Raw genomic sequence first — 18,568 nt, forward strand, 5'->3', positions numbered from 1 at the left:
AAATTTAAAGACTGTCTCAAAAATAATAATTTAAAAGACCTAAAAACCTAGTCTCCATCCCTGCCCCCTTCCCTCATTTCTCTGAGTGATGGTCTGTGTCTTACAGTTACGAGTACTCTGAAAAACCTTAGGGATCTGGTTAAGTTGTAGATGACTAGTCATTGAGAAGACTGTTAAGGGCTGCTAAATGCAGACAAAGCATTACTAATTACTTTCAGTGTTAGTCTGTCCACATGAAAGATTTAGCAAGCCTGTCTGCTGAGTGGCGACTCTTGACTTTAAGAAAGCCTGTTATCTGATATGGGAGACCGTTTCAGATTGCCCCAGTTTATATGAATATAGTCATCATTGCCAAGTACTAAACCTGTGTGACCTACATGATACTTCTTAAATGGACTTGAAGAAAAGGCACTTTGACCTTGCAATGGGACATAGGTAATGTTCACACAGCTTGAAGTTTTTCCTTTTAAAAGTAAAATACTTTTTTTTTGAAGTTTTAGTTAAAAGATACATTTCAGGAAATTATTTTTAAGATCTCTAAGTAAACAGCACATATATTTTGAAAATTTTCATTTACTTCCAACTTCTAGATTTTTGAACATTGTCTCTTACTGCAAGAGGGTACTAATAGTAGTAAGTAACCTAGGTAATTAATTCTTGCCCTCACATTTCCTAATATTCTAGGTAGTAGTTTGACTGAAATTAAGAGTGCTTACTGAGACTTTGTGATAAAAAGTGAAAACAGGGATACTAGCTGGATGTTCAGATATATTTTTACCTAAGTGTAGGGATCTGAATGCTGTAGAATTGTAAATTTTAGTCCTGCTTCTAGCTGATTCTGTTTGTTCAATTTAAGATGTGATCTTTTTTTTTTTTTACAAAAGCCTGTGCTAATTCAGAAGTTTTACATGTGAGTAATTTTTTCCATAGAACTAGTGTTACCTCTGTAAAGTTGAAAATATGCAAAGTGGTGAACTGGTAAGTTTTTAAATTGCTGTAGAGTTTTTTATTGAATTTACATTGAAAATGTATAGTTTTATACGTGATAGATTTTTAATATTGCTTTTACGTATGTTGTAACAAATACAAGCTCTTTTAGTCTGAAATAAGTTCTTTTTTTCTAAACAGATTTATGAAAATATGCATCAGTTTAATACTGTCTTGGAATTCATGAGATGGAAGCATAGGTCAAAGCTGTTTGGAGAAACTTGGAAGTACAGTTTTATGTAGCCACATCTCTGAGGTAAGGAAAAGACTCTTAAAATAATTAGAATAATAGGGAACTTTTCATTAAAATTTTTAAAAATTATTTAATTTAGTTTTAGGAGGTGAAAAGGAGGGAGAGAGGGAGAGAACCATAGATGTTCAAGAGAAACATCAAATAGTTGCCTGTCATACGCCCCCGACTAGGAAATAGCCTGCAACACAGACATGTGCCCTGACCAAGAATCAAAGTGGTTTGCAGGACACCACCCAACTCATTGAGCCATACCAGTCAGGGTGAAAGTTCTTATTTTGTTAACAGATGAAAATAGTTCTTTTAAATAACTGCTACAACTTTAATTTACTAGTTTCTTTAATCACCTTCCTTATGAATCATAAGTAGTTCTCATATTTTCCTTGCCTAGTAATATGAGTAAAAAATATTTATTTATAACTGACATCTTCTTGACTCTATCGAAAATAAGCATTAAGTGATGTATATAAATTTATTTTTCCCCTCTAAAGATTACTAAGCAAAGTTCAGAATGGAAGATTACATTAAAATGTTTACATTATTCTGAAACATTCACCCATTTAAAATTGAGGATAAAATTATCTTAAAATAATAGATCTTTGGAGATAAAATTCATTTAAAGAAGTAAAAACTGCATTAACACCAGGGACAGGGGAAAGAAACCATTCTAAAACAATATGTACATTGAATTCACGTTAATTATTTTCACTTCTATTTAGACACTCATTGTCAGGTAAAAGGTTTGAATGTTTCAGGTATCTGCATTTTTAAAAAATAGATAGTACATAACACTTTTATGAAGCCGCCTGTACTTTTTCCTCATGAAATAGTAGGCTTTTCTCATTGCTTCTGCTTACTTATAGCAATTTCTTATAACCCCCTGCAAAACTGCTATATTTGCTTTTTTGAAAAATGGTCATGACTTTCTAATAAATTATCTTTTATTAGGCTTCATACTCTTTGAACTCTATAGTTGTTGCTATTTTTCCTTTCTTGAAATTCTCTTGGTCCCTATGACCTTGTGCTCTTCTAATTCTGTTTATTGACTCCTTCAAAATTACTTTCTTCCCCTACTCTTAAGTAATGATCTTCTACAAGGTTTTATCTTTGAAAATCTTCTATATTTTCCTTTGCTTTTTCTAATCTAATGATTTCAATAACTACCTCTATATGGTCTTTTTTTTAATCCTTATATCTCATTTGTGACACTTTTCCTAAGCTTTAGACTCATATTTTCAGTTTCATGCTTTATAACCCAATGTTCCCATTTCTGTTACTGGACCCCTTTGTCATCGCTGCTCATAGTCTGAGTGCTAACTGTGATTTCTCATCTTTTCCTTTTTTCCTACCCTTGGTCAGAGATCAAGTCCTAATCAGTTTACCTCTATAATGTATCATGAATTTTTTCCTCTTGTTTCTAATCCCTCTGTCACCATCCAAGTTCAGGTCTTTACATTACATTTCACCCGAAATATTGCAGGACTCTCCTAACTTTGTACCACTCCTCACTCTGTTTCCCTCTACATGTTGCTGCCCGCTTAAGTTTTCTATATATAATTCTACATACTGCATTGTCAGTGGTTCTGTTAGCCTTCCAAAGTAAGGACAGACTCGTCTTAATAGTAAAACCTCTCAGCAGTGTAGTGTTAAGTGACTGATGCCTTTGCAGCCATCCATTTCTTTCTGTAAATACTTACTAACACCTCTTCTGTTCCAGGCACTCACTCTTAGGCACTGAGAAAACAAAAATATTCCTTGCTTTGCTCTCAAAGAATATGTTTAAAGATGAGTATGCAAATAGTTAATTCAAGTGTGATTTGGAAATTGCTATATGAAATTAAAGTGTAGTAGCATCACCTAGAAAGGCTCCACCAACATTGTTAGAGGAGAAAATTATCAGGGAGGTTTAACATAGGAAATGACATCTGAGTAGAATCTTATGGTGAATATAAAATTTCTGAGTGAAATTCGAGAGGCAAGAGAATCTCTTGCACAGAACCAACATAAGTAGGGGAAGTTTGAAATGTATAGAATGCACAAAAGACAGAAGAAAACATTTTGTATTGTTTGAATTCATGATACAAGAGAGGGTTTGAGGGACAAAAGGCTGGAAAGATCTTGATTGTGAAGAACTTTGTATGCCGTGGTTAGAAGTTTAGATTTATGTTTTGAGTAGTTTGCCATCTTTGAAAATTTCTAGCAGGTATTTTGGGTTATAATTGTGTTTTGTTGATATTAATCTGGCAGTGACATGAATGATAATTTGGAAGGGGGAGGAGATACCAAAAGCAGAGAGAAAATTAGGATACTCTTTATTGTTTTAAGCAAAAAATAATGAAGCTTTTAATTGAGGTAAGGGTCAAATTATGAAAACCTTTAAGCATTGGTTATTGAACATATATTTAATTTTCTTTTCTGCCCCTACATGTATGGTACCCTTTAGCCAGTAGTTTCAAGTTGTCTTGTATTTTCTCTCTATTTGTGTTGTTATTTTCCCCCGGCATGCTTTTTCCTCTTTTTGTCTCTTGTGGAAGACCTGTCAACTTCTAAAATTCCATTTGAAGTGCCAGCTTATTTCTAAGGTTTATTTCTGATCTCTATTACTTTGACTCTAAGTATGTATTCCTCCTAGATAAGCTCCTAGAACACTTATTTTTGTTCTGTAGTATATTACTTTTTTTGATCCCTGTTAAACTGTGTAACAGCAAGTCACAAAGGCAGAATTATAAAATAAAGACCATGGTCCTCATCCTTTATTTATACTCATATCATAATATATGTGTGTGTGTGTGTAATATAGATAGATAGATATAGATATAGATATAGGTATAGATATATAGAAAACAAGCAGAGATAACCAGCAGTGCCAGGTAAAAGTGATGCATACCCAAGGAGTAAGTTATTAGTTGTAGTCAGGGTTCTGTAGCTCTGAGTAGTACAAATAGAAATAGGAGGGGTTATTTGAGCTGGGCTTTGAAAGATGAGTAGAATTTGGTCAGCTAAAGAAAGAATTAAAAGATATTTCTAGAAAAGTGGATTAATAGAAAAGGAATATTTCTGTAGTAGGAATATTGTGGAGTTCTTGGTAAGGGTAGGAAGTGTGACATACCGAAAGTTGTATTTGAGGTAAATTACTCTAGCAGTGTTGTCAGAACATCATTAGAGAAATGGTGTGAGGATTTAGGGGCTCAGGTAGTGGTAGCAGTAGTTAGACATGAGGTAAGCAGAATTTAATCAGAGTGGTAATTGTGCAAATAGAAAAGAAAGACTAAATGGAATTGGTATTGTGAAGGCAGAAAGGGAACTGATTTGTCACTAGATGTTGGAAAGAGGTGAAGACACCCACATTTTTTACCTGGACTGGAGGGATAATGTTGAGCATCATTAATAGCAAACATAAGTAATTCTTCAAATTCAGGTGGATTCTGAGTTTTGTAAATTTAGAGAAACATTAAAATGTTCTACTATATTGATAGTCTCTTCATTTGTTTGCATACAACAAATATTTTATACATTATTTTCCAAGCCTTAGCGTATTGAAAGGGTGACAGTGTAAAAAAAAGCAAAGTATTGCCTCTTCTAGAAGAGCACTTTAGAAAGAAATAGATATTTTTCTGTTCATATTTATCTCTTCTGCTATAGTTTTAAGTGCTATATTAAAGTTAGTAGAATTTAAGGAGGTTTAAAGTATTCCTTACAGGTATGATTCTGTCACTCAATGGAGGTTGGTAGCTTGTTTTTGTAGAGCTACTGTTAAATGAATAGGGACCTGTGGAGAAATTCATTAAACAGAATTTGATGATTGTACATTAACAAACAGTAAATGTTAGCGTGGTGATGTCCTTAGAGAACTATTTTATAGTGAGATAAGAAGTTACCTCATTACATAAAACTAGCTAGTTTTGATGCTTTCATTATTTTCAACTCAATTCATGATTTATGACTTTACAATATTTAAGAAATATGCAACACTGTATATTGAAAATAAAGTAGTGACTATTTGTTTCCTAATTATAAATTGTGTAAAACCAGAAAACATTACATTATTGAGGAAGGAAACATTCATGTTAAGAAAAGTTAAGCTTTTTGATTGTACTATTATCAAGTTATTTCCCCTCTAACGTAAATCCAGTTAAACTGTCAAATTGATTAATACTTGTATTATATTATTGACATATTTATATTTAAAGATCCCCTCTACCATTCTTATTTCAGAATAAAAATGTTTCCACAGTGTTTCCAAAAGTGTGGAGTGTATACTACTGATAGTATTCAGTTGAGTTTTGATAGTACACAGATTGATTTTTTTTAAATGTTCATAGTTATATATTTACTTTTATAGCTTCCTAGGTATGACACGTAACATTAGTTTTCAATTTAAGGTAGTGACAATATGTTCCCTTTATTTCCTCTCTGTTTTGAACTGTGGTTCAGAAACTTGACTTAATCAGACTTTCAGTTTATGACACTAAGATTACTATTTTTGTTCTTTATAAGGGCCCTCAATTGGTTTATTTTTGTCTCCTTTAATCTTGATCTCCATTTCCATTTTCCTCTTTGCCATAGGCAACCACTCTTAATTGGAATGAATTTATTCTTCTAGAACATATAGCATTGGTGTGTGGGTATATATATACACACACACACATACACACACACACCCACACACATACACACACCCACATGTATGTGTGTGTGTGTGTATATATATACATACATAGTATTGATGTATATATGTATGTGTTGACTTAATTAGATTTTTGCTACAAATATCCTGCTTTTTCCACTGTTTTCTTCAACACTGGAGAATTAAGATTCTCCATGTTGCTTTGTATACACTTGTTTATTTCTCCCGACTTACATTTCATAACCCATATGTATAGCACCACATTCTGCCACTTTATTTATTTGTTTATTTGGATCTATATATTTTTTATTTTTTAAATATTTTTTTATTTTATTGATTATGCCATTACATTTGTTCTATTTCCCCCCTTCATTCCCCTCCACCCTGCACACCCCTCCCCCACCATTCTCCCCCTTTTAGTTCATGACCACGTGTCTCAAGTTCTTTAGGTTCTATATTTCCCCTACTATTCTTACCCTCTTCCCTATCTATTTTCTATCTATGGTCTATGATACTTATTTTCTGTACCTTCTCCCCCCTTCTTCTTCTCCCACTCCCCTGTTGCTAACCCTTCATGTGATCTTCATTTCTATGGTTCACTCCTGATCTAGCTGTCCTCTTAGTTTGCTTTTGTTTAAGGTGTGGTTGTTAATAACTGTGAGTTTGCTGTCCTTTCACTGTTCATCTTTTTTTATCTTCTTTTTCTTAGGTAAGTCCCTTTAACATTTCATATAATAAGGGCTTGGTGATGAGGAGCTCCTTGAATTTGATCTTATCTGAGAAGCACTTTTTCTGTCCTTCTATTCTAAATGAAAGCTTTGCTGGAGAGAGCAATCTTGGTTGTAGGTCTTTGGATTTCATGACTTGGAATACCTCTTTCCAGCCCCTGCTTGCCTGTAAGGTCTCTTTTGAGAAATCTGCTGACAGTCTGATAGGAACTCCTTTGTAGGTGACTGTCCCCTTAGCTCTTGCTGCTTGTAGGATTTTCTCCTTCATTTTAATCTTGGCTAATGTAATTATGATGTGCTTTGGTGTGTTCCTTCTTGGGTCCAACTTCTTTGGGACTCTCTGAGCTTCTTGGATTTCCTGTAAGTCTATTTCCTTTGCCAGATTGGGGAAGCTCTCCTTTATTATTTGTTCAAATAAGTTTTCCACCTGTCGCTCTTCCTCTTCCCCTTCTGGTATCCCTATAATTCGGAAGTTGGAGCATTTAAAAATGTCCTGGAGGTTCCTAAGCTTCTCCTCATTTTTTTGAATTCTTGTTTCTTCATCCTTTTCTGTTTGGTCATTTTTTTTTCTTCCTTCTGGTCCGCTCCCTTTATTTGATTCCCAGTTTCCTTTCCATCACTATTGCTTTCTTGGGCATTTCCGTTCATTTCAGTCTAGCCTTCATATGTTCCTCTAATTTGTTACTGAAATCAACCAGTTCTGTGAGCATCCTGATCACCAGTGTTTTGAACTGTGCCTCTGATAGGTTGGCAATTTCTTGTTCACTTAGATTTATAGGCTCTGGGGCTCTGAGTTCTCCTTGAGCCATGTTTTGGTCTGTTTGTGCCTGTTATGTTTGAGGAGCGGAGCCTTAGGTGTTCACCAGGGCGGGGACACCCAGGTCGCTGTTTTGTGACGCTATATGTGGGGGCGGGGTCAGAGAGGGAGCAATGGCGTCCTCTCTGCTCCTTCCTGCCACCCCTGGGGCCTGCCTGGTCTGTCTCACTGCTCACTTCTTCGCTGGTTTATCTGCATGCAAATGAGTGATCCTGGTCAGCCTTCGGCCTTGCGCTGGGGCCTGCGTGGTCTGTCTCAATGTTCGTCTCTTTGTTGGTTTATCTGTGCGCAAATGTGCGACTGCAGTCAGCCAGCCTCCCGTGGATACCTTGCACCTGGGATTTGCCCTCGGCTGCCTGTTCTCCCAGATGGGGGATCTTTTTGCCCGACCCACTCTGCTGTTGGCTCTGCCTGTCTCACTGGTTTAGCTGAGCGGTTGGTTGTCATCAGACTTTGTATTGTTCGATTTTCTGTGGCTTGGCTACATTTAATTGTTGTTAAAACTTTGTTGTTTTTAGATTTGATTGTGCAAGGAGGCAAAGTGTTTCCACCTGCGCCTCCATCTTGGCGGAAGTCCACATTCTGCCACTTTAAAGAGGCAACATACTCTTGTTAAAAACACAGTGGAACCAAGTTGCTTTGGCTTGAACTCTGACTATAAAGTGTCATTTCTGTACCCATATGTGTCAGTTTGGCATCCCACACAGGCAGTAATTAGGTTACCTTCATAAAAAGGAGCCTATGTTATTATATGCAAAAAAACAATTTTTCTTTGAGTTTACTATGACATAAACCATTGGGTTAAATTTGTTAAGACACTTAATCCAGAGCATATTCACTATGGAATATAGTGCAAAGAGTTATTTTTCAGTGTGCCAGTCATTGTACAAAAATGTTGTAAAATAAGATTGGAAATAAAACATTTTATATTAACACAATGCATAAAATAAAACAAATATGTGGAATTTAAAAAAAAAAAGGAGCCTATGTTCTTGGCCTGTATAAAGCCTTCTTCTCTGTCACTGTGGCTTCTCCACTCATGGCCTTGTTGGTCAAACATTGAGGTGGCCAAGAACAGAAGCTGGCTGATGTCCAATGATAAATTATTCCATATGTAGTTTGGATGTAGTTAAGTGTCTCCTCTGTTGTTGGGTGTTTCGTGGTGGGCATTAACATGAACCATAAAGACTGGCACGTTGTGCCATCTGCATGGTTGTTCTCCAGATTCCTTGTCTCTTATTTTATATTTTGCTCCTTCCATTTTAACCAGTTAGCCTCTTCACTCCCAGGGAGTCCATGTTTTTTCTTCTCTGGTCATTTCTTCTTTACCATATCCAGTGAGAGAATTTTCACCTCATAGTTGTCTTTCAGAGCCAGCCATGCAGGGCTGTAGAGTAGTAGCAGTCCATTTTGACTTGTATCTGGTAACCAGACCCCACCTTTTTCTTTTTTGTCATTGGTCACCAGGAGCCTACCATAGAGTCATTGGTATGAGCAGAAGTAGAGACATCAATGTGATATGGGTAAGTGGCATGAGATTCTGGGCCCTCTTGTAGTTTACTAGTGCCCTCTGGACCTGCCTAGGCCTTATTATAAATACACTGTTTCCATCATAGAATGGATTGCTGCTCCACCTGACCTTGTGACTTGATGAATCATGATGGGTAGCTCTAGTCACAAAATCTTAGATATGCCATGATGGGGTTTTATTCTAGGACCTAATATCATGCCAGGAGCTACACTTTTCATGCACTGTTACAGAAGGCATGTCCTTGCCACAGAAAATCTGGAGGTCTGTGTGCTGTAACTCCCCTGTTGGGACTTGTCAGAGAATCAACACAGCATGTCTCTCTACCACAGGTATCTCTAGTATCTGTTGAGTCTCTTGCATTAGGGTCTGAGCATCAGGGTAGTTTGCACTGGAGCTTGATATGCTGAAAGCCTCTTCTTCTGTAAGTCCTAATCAGTATTGGTAGCCTTCTGAATCACCCAGTCTCATCTTTTAAAAATTTTTAAAGTTAAATGTAACAGTCATAAACACTAGGTGTTAATTTTCAGTTAGTGTATGAAAACATTCATCAAAAGTTGAGAGCCTCAAAGAAAGGCACAGGTAAGGAATTCACAGAGTGCATCCTTCCTGGTAGGTCCTTGTCGGTGGTTCTTGTGCAGATTCACGCTTGGGTTCCTTGTGAGAAAAGCAGTAGTTGAAAAGCATGTCAGCTGCCTGTACCATAGAAACCCTAGAAATGCTCCCTTTCTTCATAGTGGCATAATTGTTGTCCTACTGGTAGTAACCTCTTTGAAATGCTCTGACAAGTTCCCTTGGGGGTAGGTCTCAACATCAGTATGAAGTTTGGCATCCCCTTTATTTTGACATCCGTAAATTTCTTCTTCACTAGTATGACTGACACCATCTAGGTGTCCTCTGTTTCTTTTGTCACCCAGTGTCATCTGTTCTGTTTAAATAGAAGCCACCCATTTGTATTTTAGCCTTATCTTTCCAGTTGATGATTCCCTTTAAATGAATTGCATATTTTTACACCTACACCTGAAGATTTTGGGTTCCGTGAGCTTTCATTTAGTTGTGACTGGAGGCATCTGTTATTTAGTGTCAAACAATAGGCTTAAAAGGAAGAATTATTTCTATCCTGTGAACTGATAACAAAGGAGCCAACAGATTATCATCTATTTTTTTGATGCCCTGGGAGGAGTCCTCAGTGCTTTCAGGCACTCCCAACTGCAAGCTCCCATCCGCACTTTAGCAGATAAGGGGTCCCTCTAGGTCTACCAGAATCTGTTAGTTCTAGCAGCCTGTTGAGACTTACATTATGGCAAAGCAGTTATAGCTCTAGGCTTGAGGAAAAGCTGAGTTATATCTTTACTATTGGTGTTTCCAGGGACTGCATTCAACATTAGTCCCATACCCACTCTCCTAAAGGTCTTGCTCTTTGGTTATTATGCTCTTTCCAAAAGGAGACAGAGAAAGTTTATTCCCAGTCTCTTCAATTTAGACTGCCTTTTCATAACCAAGAATTCATAACTCTTTTCTTAAGTTTGGTAAATATGCTCTTGGCTTTCTTAATTTGATCATTCTCCAGTTTTGATGTTTTTAGATTTAAGGTGGTTTTGTGTTTTCCAATTGTGTATAGTACTGTGAGGAGAGCATACCACAAGATTTATGATAGCATTTTTTGTATTCTATAGTGATAGTTCAATTCATGTCTTCTTCCTTCATCCTAATACTTCTTTCAACTATTTGTAATTTGCAGTCTCTGTCTCTCAGGTAGAATGTCCAGTTTCTCTGAGCTCCATCTACTTTCTACCTTTTCTTTCTTTCTTTATCCTTTAGGAGTTAGGGGAGGTCTGATTCTCTCTTTTCAGAACAACTTTTAATTATTAAAAGATTACATAAGCAAGACATGAATAAGTTCTTATATAAAATGTTGAACTATATATACCAAGGCCTAAGTTCTCCTTCACTACCCTGCTACCCAGTTGCCCTTCTCACCACCTTCTCCTTCATCCCATTTTCATCTCATTGACCTCCACTTTGTAGTCAGGTTATTGGTCTACCTCTGTATTAATAGAATATTTTGATTTTTAAATATCTTTTAAAAATTATGTAATACTTCATGATTTTCAGGTTTAACTTTATAGAGTTACATGTAACTTGTCTCATTAAAGTTAGCACAGGGATTAAATGAGTTAATATATATCAAGTATGTCAAATATATTACATTTCTTACTCCATAGTATAAAAAAACAGTATTTTAAGAAAAAGCTAATAAGCTTAGAGCCAAGGTCATTCAAAATATGGAGTAAGCCACATATATTTTGTGAAGAAGTCTTTTGAGTATACTAAGGTTCTCCATTTTATTACTCAGATCTAAACTTCTTTTCTCTGGTGTCTAAAAATAACTAGAGCAGGAGTGTCCAACCTCTGGCTTGCCGACTGCATGCAGCACAGGATGGCTGTGAACATGGTCCAACACAAAATCATAAACTAAAACATTATGAGATTTTTTGTGTGATTATGTGTCACAGTGTATTTAATATGCAGCCCAAGACAACTGTTCTTCCCGTGTGGCCCAGAAACATCAAAAGGTTGGACACCCATGAACTAGAGGGTGGTGATTATGGGAACAGAGTTCTTGAGCTAGTACTTAGAGATTGTTAGGTCAGTAGTATTACTAAACAGCAGGTATGTTTCTACTGCCCACTGCCCAGTAGGCAAACTCTAGAGGCAGAGGTTTGGTGAAAAAGGAAAGGAGTCATTTATTCAAAAGCTATATAATGTTGGAAGAGTGGCAGGCTTCTGACTTAGAGCCCATTCTTTTTAAAACCCCATTTATTGATTTGCTTGGTGATACAAGGTGGATCCTGGCCTGCAGGATCTGTGTATGTTGGGCTGCTACTGAGCAATACACACAGACAACAAAAATCCTAGGGAGAAAAAAGGACGGCATAGCTGCCCTCAGAGAGAGTGAGAGGGCCATAGTTTTCTGGCCCCTGCCTGGACAGGCTTTTATTGCATTTCTGGGTACATTACATGGAAGGTGGTCCTCATGTACTGTGTACAGGATGCTGTAAGTGATTACCTTTTACTGATAACAAAGGAAAGAATGTTGCTAATTACTTTAAAGGGAAGGATGTTAACAGATCAAGGGGAAAAGTGGTTGAACTGATCACACTCCATACTTGGGAGGTTTAGCACAGACTTTAGCAAGTTACAGTAAGCACGTTCTGCCTCAATTCAGGGTAAGGGAGTTTTAGCAAAAGCAGGTCTCATACAGTCTGGGTACAACAGGCCTGATTCCCCACAGGAAAACCTCTCTGTGGGCGTGGTTCTGCATGCCCCTCGCTCCCCACTGGTTTTCCACGTAGAGGCTGAGCTACATTTCTATGGTGTTGGAAATGGTTCCCTACAGTGATGTGCCAGAAAATGGAGATTATAGTAACTGATGCAAAATAAGTTTAAAAAAATCACCTGACTAAAGAAGCCTCTTTAGTGGAGGAATCATATCTGTCTCATTTACTATTGTATGATCAGTGTGTGGCACATACCAAGTAATTAATAAATAGTTTTTGAAAAATGTCAGTCAAGAAGTGTGAAACAAGCCCTGGCTGGTGTAGCTCAGTGGACTGAGCGTGGGCCTGCGAACCAGACAATCGTGGTTCGATTCCCAGTCAGGGCACATACTGGGGTTGCAGGCCGGTTCCCTGCAGGCCAGTTCCCAGCAGGGGAGGCACGAAAGGCAACCATACATTGATGTTTCTCTCCCTCTCTCCTTCCCTTCCCCTCTAAGGATAAATAAATAAAAATCTTAAAAAAAAAAAAAGAAGTGTGAAACAGCTATGGAGCATATTCTGGGTACACTTGAAGTTCAGAGATCGGCTCTCACTTAGCCTGAGGAATACGGGTTAGAGATTGCTTATAAAAATTACTTATAGCCCAGGTCTTGAAGAATGAACTATAGTTAACCTGATGGCTAACAAAGGGAAGAGTGCAAAGAAATGAAAGTCTAAACGGGGATGCCTATAAAGGTAGAGAGGCTACAGTGATTTCGGTATAGTTGGATCATTGTAAGGGTGTGAAGGGCTGGGAGGACAGTAGTAGCCCGGCAAAGGCCAGGTTATAACAGTTCTTCTGTCTTGTTAATTCCATCCTATGAACTGAGAGTATTTGTAGATTTTTAAGTAGAGAGCATGATATGGTCATTTGGTTTTAGAAGTTAGCATTTTATTAAAAGTGACTGTTTACCAGTCTGTACACCAAGTTCTAATACATTTCAAATAATTATATCAACAATATTTTCTGTTGACAAATGCATTTAAGTTAAAAATGATTAGGAAACATATATACAGACACACATTTGGAAATTTAAAAGCATGTCTTTTATAAATCCTACTAGTCTAAAATAATGCAAATCAGGAAATACTTAGAATTAAATTTAAAAAATTAGGACATATTAAAACTTGTGTGACATAGTGAAGGCTTATATACTCATTTAAATATGAAGTGAAATAGATTATAAAGATAAAAGCTAACATTTGTAGAGTGCTTGCTGTGTACTAAACATCATTCTGCATACTTTACAAGGTTTTTTTTCATTTCATTTTCACACCAACCCTATAAAGTCAGTCTGTTGTTTTTCCCACTTTACAGATGAGAAAACTGTGGCACAAAGAGAAACTTATCCAAGCTTCTAGCTAATGAGTGATAGAAATGGGGTCTGAAATTAATGAAAAAATCTTTTTAAAGATTCATTGGACAAGATTAACAAAGGTAAAAGTTGGCTTCTTGAAAAGACTGATAAACAAAACATCTAATTGGTTGATCAGGAAAAACCCAGAAAACACAAATAGTATTGGGAATATAAGGGAGGTGACAACATCAGATATAAAAGAGAATTTTTTAAAATAAGAAAATACCTTGAGTAACTACACAAATACATTTTACAACTCAAATAAAATGACAATTTTCAATCCAAGGCTTCCAGTCAAAGCAGTAGCATACATAAATGTGGTACTTGCATCCTCCCACAGCCATATCAAAATTACAACTAAACTACAGAACAACCATCATTCAGAGCTGCCTCACATCTAGCTGAATGGAAGTCCTACAGCTAAGGATATAAAGAAGAAGCCACATTGAGACTGGTAGGAGGAGGGGTGGACACATTGCTGGTCCCATACCCATGTTTAGGGAATAAAAATTGTTGAGGAGGGATATCTCAGCTGCAGAAGTATCCTCTGAGGAGTGAAGAACCGCAGCCCCACACCAGGCCCCCCAGGTCAGGGTTCCAGTGCTGGGAAAAGAAGCTGCTATAACTTCTGTTTGCTGAAAACCAGTGGGGATTGTGGCTAAGATGATGAAGGACCGATGGAGCCCCAGGCAGTTCCTCTTGAAGTGCTTGCATGTGGACTTGCTTGGACTCACTATGTCTGAGTTCCTGCAGTAGGGCAGCAGCTCAAAAGACACCAGGAACATACAGGAGGAACTGAAGTATCTGTAATTGGGAAGATCTAGAGGGACTGCTTTCTCCCAGACAGAAGTGCTGACAGAGGCTATTGTTTCTTTTCTGAGTCCTTGACCCACAGAGCTGGCAGGCAGACACCAAGTATAAGTCTCCATCATCACTGTTGCCCCTGGCCCGGTGATTCTGTGAGGATCTACCCCTCCCAACTACCAGGTCCAGCCAAGTCCTTTCCAGTGGCTTTTCCCTACAAATGGCCTGTCTTGGCTCATGCTTCAGACTTTCTCAAACAGGCAGCATCTGGCTTCGCCATGCTGTAAAGCTCTTGCTAAGTGGCCCCAGGTCCAATACCAGAGGCAGCCAGCCTTGGTTTACAGCTTAGCCTCTCCATTGCACCTTCAAGCCCAGCACAAGTGGTAGCCATTTGCTGATTGATTTCTAGCTCATGACACCTGGCCCCAGTCAGAACACAGGTGATGGCTGACTTGGCCTGTACCTCCCAGGAGGCCCCAGAGCCATTGTACCCAGTAGACAGCTTCATACCACATTGAAGCACCACCCTTCCACCTCCACAAGTATGGGGGGAACTTTGCCAGCAAGTCCCCCTGGATGAAAGTAACACTACCAAGACATGATCTGCTGGCCAGGGGGGTGGGGGGTGGCAATCTCTCATAGGGGAAGAGCCAAGAGCCCCTTCCTCAATGGCTTTTATTGGGTTGTAATACACAGGAATACAGGCAGTAAGGATCAAACAGTAGATATAGCATTTCAGACGTATCCGAGGGCTTAGTCTGAGTCAGTGTCTGTCAGGAAAGGGCATTGCAGAAATTTTGGGAGACATACTCGTTTCCTGCTCGGACCCTTAACATATGAATGAAAGCACTCTTAGCAAAGCAGGCTTTACGGGATTTTTAGGAATTCTTTCTTATGCCTGATCACTCCTGATCCCACCCTAGCTAGGCAATAGGCTGCACCGCCTCTCCCATCACAGGTTTTCAGGCTTTAGTGGATTAGAGCCAGGAAGTGCTTCTCCCAGAGGGCATAGGGACTCGGGTTGTGTCACATAGCGGGGGTAGGGGGGGCGAGGGTCCATTGCTCCCTCTTTGTCGCAGGGCCCCCCCACCCCGAGTTCTTCCATGATGGTCTCCCAAGTGATTGAGTCTGGCTGAGGTTGCCCCTCCTCTGAGGGGTTGGTAATTACCCGTCTCTGACTATCCAACCATGCATTAGGGGTAGGGGAGTAAGCAGAGACAGGCTTTGTTTCCTTGTAGTTCACATTTCAGAGGTCATTCACTCATCATTAGCCATGGGAGGTAGTAACAATTCCTGAAACCAGGCAGAGCGGTTTCCAACACACAAGGGACACATTCATGGGCGACTCAGTAGGCACCAGAGCCCTGCTGAAGTAAGTCCTACTCTGTATAGGGGGCCCTGACACACTGATCCTGCACAGTGGTCACAGCCAGTCCTCCTAGCCAGTCAGGAGAGTAAATCCCTCCCACTGATGTGCCAGCCACAGTCAAAACTCAAGTACAATGGGAGAGCATACACAGTTCACATGGGAATCTTTACACCTGAAATGCCCAACCAGGTGAATAGAGAGAGTTTGTGTACTGGACCCTACAGGGCACCTCCTATAGTAGGTCACTCTAACAAGCCCACAAGATGTAGCAGCTCTATTTAATGCATAGAAACAGAACACAGGGAAGCTGCCAAAATGAGACATACATTTCCCAAATGAAAGAACAGAGCAAACCTCTAGAAAAAAGAACTAAAAATAGAGACAAGCAATCTACCAGATGCAGAGCTCAAAACACTGGTTATAATGATGTTCAGTGAATGAATTTAGAAGAAGAGTAGATGAACTTAGAGCTTTAACAACATAAAAAAAGGACATGGAAACCATAAAAAGAATCAGCCAGAAATGAAGGATACCCTAACTGAAATGAAAGATAATTTTCAGGAAATCAGAACAGCAAAAAGAAAAAAGAATAAAAAAAAGTGAGGATAGTGTAAGGAGCTTCTGGAACAATGTCAAGCATACCAACATTTGCATCAAGGGGTTACTGGAAGAAGAGAGAAAGCAAGGAATTGAAAACCTATGTGAACAAATAATGACAAAAACTTTCCTAACCTGATGAAGAAACTAGACATGTAAGTCCAGGAAGTGCAGAGTCCCAAACAAGATGAATACAAGGAGGCCCACACCAAGATGCATTATAGTTAAATGTGAAAGTTTAAAGACAAAGAGAGAATCTTAAAAGCTGCAAGAGAAATGCAGTTAGTTACCTGCAAGGGAGCTCCCCTAAGACTTTCAGCTGATTTCTCAACAGAAACTTTGCAGGCCAGAAGGGATTGGCAATAAATAAATATTCAAAGTAATGAAAAGCAAGGACCTATGACCAAGATTACTCTACCCGGCAAAGCTATCATTTAGAATTGAAGGACAGGTAAAGAGTTTCCCAGGCAAGCAAAAGCTAAGAAGTTCATCATCACCAAACCAGTATTACATAAAATGTTAAAAGGCCTTCTTTAAGAAGAAGAAACAAAAAAGATAAAAAATATGAACAATAAAATGACAAAAATACATATCTCTAAGCAATTGAATATAGAAAAACAAATGAACAAGCTGAACAGAAACAGACTCTTAGGTACAGAAACAATTTCGATGCTTAACAGGAGGAGGGTTGGAGTGATGGGTGAAAAAAGTGAAGGGATAAAGAAAGAATAATCATGGGAATGTGGAATAGTGCATAGGGAATATAGTTAATATTATAATGATTGTGTATGGTGTTGAATGGGGAGGATATTTATCTCGTAGGAAGTTATATTGTTTCTAACCACTGGTGTATACACCTGAAACAAATATAATATTGTCTGTCAACTGTAGTTGAAAAATAAAAAGTAATTTAATTTTCTTTTAAAAATAAAATAACAATTAAAAGATAACAATAAAATTAACTTCAAATAGATAACTACTAGAGAAATTTAATTTGTAGTGAAAGGTCAGACCCCTCCCATACACTCACAGATTAAGTCCTTGGCACATATGATCTTAAAGATGACTTCTGTCTGACTGTTCAAGTGGCACATATATCCAAATATACTAACTGTTCCAGAGAATAGGAAAAGTTCCTCAGTTTATTATATGTGCCTAGTATAACCAAAACCAGACAGGGGTAGTATGGGAAAAAAAATTATAGGCCAGTCTTGTTTATGAATATAGATAACAAAACCTAACAAAATACTACAACTCCACTTAGGTTTGACAGTTTGCTAAAACGACCCACAAATGTTAAGAAAGTAGTATACTTATGATAGTTTTACTGTAAAGGATACAGACTTGGATCACCCAAGTAAAAGAGATACATGGAGTGAGGTCTGGGAGGGTGTCAGAGGTGGTGCTTCCATGCCCTGCTCACTAGAATCAGGGTGTGTCATCCTGCTAGCACATAAATATATTCACCAACCAGGGATCTTATCCAGGCTGTGGTATACAGAGTTTTTGTTGAAGTTTCATTGTGTAGGCATGATTGAATTGGCCATGTGATTGGACCTGGCCTTGAGTTCTTTCTCCTCCTAGGAAGTTGGACTGGCTGAAAGTACCAGCTGTCTAATGATAGGATTGGTCTTTCTCTTGAGGCTGACCCCCATTCTGAGTTATCCATTAGCATAAAGTCAGACATGAGACTTGTGAAAAAGAAAGACACTCCTGTTACCCAAGTAATTCCAACAATTTAGAGGTCCCTCACAGGAGACAGAGACCAGACAAATTCTTTATTATTCAATAATGACAAATTCAAATTTATTTCAGGAATCCAAGACAATGTGTTAATTTTATTAATGCAAATATAAAAAACATTTGATGAAATTCAGTCCCATTTGTGATGAAAACTCAGGAAAACTGAGATTAGAAAAGGGAGCTTTAATGTGATAAAGAGTTTCATTAAATTTGTAATTGTTTTAGGAAGAATTGGCATACCTGATATTGAGGTTTTCTATACATAATGTATCTTTACATATGTTAAATTAATTTCTTGTCCTTCGGGAATATTTAAAAATTGTTCTTATGTCAGTATGCTATATTTGGAAGTGCAAAATGGTATAATCCTAATGGGAATGACCAAAATATCTACCAAAGTTACTTCTAGGCCCAGAATCCCACTTCTGGGAATCTGTCCT

At 38.0% G+C, this 18,568-nt stretch overlaps 1 protein-coding gene across 3 annotated transcripts in view; it reads left to right on the forward strand.

Moving 5' to 3' along the window:
- The window catches only part of BMPR1A (bone morphogenetic protein receptor type 1A), a 176,034-nt gene that overhangs the window by 83,655 nt on the left and 73,811 nt on the right, over nucleotides 1-18,568 (forward strand). For 2 of the 3 annotated variants that reach the window (XM_053663845.1, XM_053663844.1), the window contains exon 2: nucleotides 1,129-1,243. The exons of the other annotated variant lie outside the window; for it this stretch is intronic. The gene's annotated coding sequence lies outside the window, so the exon portion shown is untranslated. The remainder of the gene's footprint in view (nucleotides 1-1,128; nucleotides 1,244-18,568) is intronic. 3 annotated transcript variants of the gene reach the window in all.

The sequence above is a fragment of the Artibeus jamaicensis genome, unplaced genomic scaffold (assembly GCF_021234435.1).
Source record: "Artibeus jamaicensis isolate MK-2021 breed Jamaican fruit bat unplaced genomic scaffold, CSHL_Jam_final contig_332, whole genome shotgun sequence".
Classification (NCBI taxonomy): Eukaryota; Metazoa; Chordata; class Mammalia; order Chiroptera; family Phyllostomidae; genus Artibeus; species Artibeus jamaicensis.